At 40.8% G+C, this 3,393-nt stretch overlaps 1 protein-coding gene across 5 annotated transcripts in view; it reads left to right on the forward strand.

Moving 5' to 3' along the window:
- plcb1l (phospholipase C beta 1-like) overlaps positions 1-3,393 on the forward strand; it is a 174,566-nt gene that overhangs the window by 92,961 nt on the left and 78,212 nt on the right. The gene's annotated exons all lie outside the window — the stretch shown is intronic.

The following is a 3,393-nucleotide window of genomic DNA, read 5'->3' on the forward strand; positions in this document are numbered from 1 at the left end:
TCTGTATTATCTTTTTGTGCAGCACTTTGGAAACCTTGTGTTTGTTAATATCGTGCTATATAAATAAAGTGGATTGGATTAGATTGGATTGGATTGGTCCCCACAAAGATAGTGAGACACACTTGTGTGTGCGTGTGTGTGTGTGCGTGTGAGCCTAGACGTTCTCTGGCTTACAAAGAGTCCTGGTGTTACATACTGTATTTTGGTCCATGATGGCTCGAAGAGGTGAGTGGCCACTCTGACATGTTACACCCGTAATAGTCCTGTAAGTTAACCATTTGAGCGTCCTGCAAGCTGAATTAATACATTGACATGCATTGTTGTAGATATAACATGTCACAATGATATCTTTTATTTCATTTTGTCGTCATTCCAATAGTTAAAATCCATCTATGGTACATATTATTATTATTATTATTATTGAGCACTCATGAAAATCCAACCCTTCAGAAAAAGCAAGTGCGACTATCCTGTTTATTTTCCCGAGACATACTTTGGCACAACAGACCTTAAACATCTCCCGCTCTGTGCGTGTTCACCTCTCCTTTCCTTCCTGCCTTCACTTTCTTTGCTTCTTGTCTTCGTTGCTCAGCAGAGACCCTGAGCCCTGTGGAGTGCACATCCATTTTGAACCCAGAGGCTGTCAAGCATGCTGTTGGTAAATGAGCGAGGAAACCTGTGGCTTTCAGTCTCCCCACCGCCACTTATCCTTTTCTCCCTCATGCTCCTTAACCCTCTCCCTTTTTCTCACACTGGCACATCCCTACAGCTTTGACACATTGTTGCTTCAAAAGGCAACAAACCTCTTTCTTTTTTTATAAAAACACCCAACTTGGCCTGACTCTGCAAATCCCATTGTAAATACTCAATGAAGACTGTTTTATTCAAAGCATCTTGTAACAGTTTTTTTCTGGGTTAGAGTCAAGTCAAGTTTTGCATGTCAAATTCCATACACTAGTGAGCTCACTGTTCTTCAAATTAAAAAAAAATAAAGAGTGACACAGTGGCATGGTACATACTGTGTATTAGATGCAGTACATAAAGCACAGGCATATTTGCCGACAAAATGAGTCACAGAACAATGATAAAATTCCTGCCAAGTTTCATATAAACACAACCCTCCTTACTTGCTACTTGGAAAAATAATGGGTTTTAATTTGAAAATAAAGGCAGCATGTTGCAGATGTTGCGTGAACAGCCTCTCCACAGCAGGGATAGAAAATCAGGCACAGAAAACAGAGCCCAGGGCCAGGGTATGTTAAGCATGTTCATTAATTTCTGTAGTTTCTCTCCTGCTGGCCCTGCTTGCTTCCTCGACGTGCCCTGGATCCTAATAGGCATAGGATCCCTGCTCACTGTTTTGATGCACATACAGGAATGCCCGGAGAGAGGAAGGGAAATAAGAGTGAAAAAGGTAGAGCGAGATGCACCAGGGTGATAGATAAAGACAGGTGAGAGAAATGAACAGATAAGGAATATGTCATTGGAAATAAGTAAGGGAAATTGATCAGGAGAAGTAATGACTGGACTGCCAGACTGAAAGACAGAACTTTAATTAACTAACTGTGCAGTATCTGATGTTATAAATCCAAAGTCAATACTCATAAAATGTCATTGGCATCAACTTTTATGTATGCTCAATGCGCAAGCCTCTGAACACAAATGCTGCCACATGCTTTTGGATGTTATGGTAATAGCTACACCTGTCATTGCGTAGTTGTACACTACGTGAGCAGCTTTTCGCCAAAGGCAGTTTGCTTTACCTTTAATGAAGTTAAAAGTTAACCAATGCCGCTGACCCAGCTCAGAGCTCTGTTAACTGTGCATGGCTAGAGGGCAAAAAAGAGGACCCCATCAGCGAGCGGCTTCCTGACGCCCCGCTGTTCCAGCAGGCCTCCGTGTGGAGCCACATCTCTCTAAAGAGACTTCAAAGGCAGGCATTTGCAGACCTGATGGAGACGTTAACCTTTGACTCAGAGGCTCTCTCTGTGCAAACAGGGACAGCCTAATTGATGCTATGCACTGCAGAAAAAGAATAACTTGCCTTGTGAATTGCAGCCATAGAATAGAGTGCTTTAATTTCCGCCTCTTACAGTATATGGAGACAGACAGTGGCTGTGCAGAGCCTGTAGCAAAGTGGCCCCATTTCTTTACATACTGTAGTTACCAAGAGTTCGCTTCTAGTAATGCTACTGTATTTGGCTTTCTTATTCCTTGAATTAAATATGCCCTTACACTGAAGGAATAAAAAAAAGTTCATGTATCATCATACCTTGAGTATAAGAATGAATCCCAATTCCAACTCTTCTAGGTAGTAGGATTAGACAAAAACAAACACAGAACTACCGTATACTTAAAAATGATTTTTAGAAATTAAAATATAAACTAAGGTAGGTATGGATTTGTAGATAAAGGAGAATGGAAGGGTGCAATTTTCCACAATCCTCATGGCCTTGAGATGGTCAGATACCAGCGTAGCAGATGGCGATTGAATCAAGCCCCCATTTCTCTTTGTGTCCCAAGATAATGGGAAGTGGACACACAGTTGACTCTGGTTAATTTCCCACCTCATGTTCTGGCTCTCTCTCAGAGAAATGAAGAGAGCGATAATCCAGACTGATAAAGCAGTGTGATGACTAAAGGAAGGCAGCGGGGGCCTTCTTTAGGTTTGCATGTTGAGTGTATTTTTACACCCAACATGCAAACCTTATGTTTAAGAGACAAGAGACGTGCAAATAAGCATGAAACAGTCGGACAGACAAACAGACAGATGAGTTGATGGATGAATATCTGTGACGTGTGTCCACTTACTGTATACCGTAGATGGACACAGGTTGCCTTTCCTGAACTTGGCATGATAGAGGCTAAGCTAAGTTCAGATCACTAACGTGTTTTGACTTTGATTAAAACAATCTGTTGTTCAAGAGGAAGAAAGGAAAGTACATTGCTTTCCACTAAGATATAAGAAGCTTTTCAATTTGAATGACTTCATGGTATCAATAGTTCAGCACTCTTATTTTGAATTATTTCCAACTTTGCATCTGCATCACAATAGTGTGACGTGAAATCTCGGAGCTGTAACATGGAACAAGAAGCTCTGACATGGCTCCCCACACTGCTGTATCAATAATGATTCAACAGTGGAGCCAAGCTTTTACATTGACTTTAAATGCTGTTACAGAGAGCCTTATGCAACATTTTGGTTAAATCATGATGTTTATATTCATGGTGTTTCCAAGTTATTAGTTATTATTAGGGTGCCATGTTATATAAACGTAAATGGACTGTTCTTATATAGCGTTTTTCTAGTCTCACATTAGCCTCAAGCTTCTAGTCTCAATGACTACTCAAAGCGCTTTTACATAGTACAGGAACCATTCACCATTCACACAC

The sequence above is a fragment of the Etheostoma spectabile genome, chromosome 18 (assembly GCF_008692095.1).
Source record: "Etheostoma spectabile isolate EspeVRDwgs_2016 chromosome 18, UIUC_Espe_1.0, whole genome shotgun sequence".
In the NCBI taxonomy this organism is placed as follows: Eukaryota; Metazoa; Chordata; class Actinopteri; order Perciformes; family Percidae; genus Etheostoma; species Etheostoma spectabile.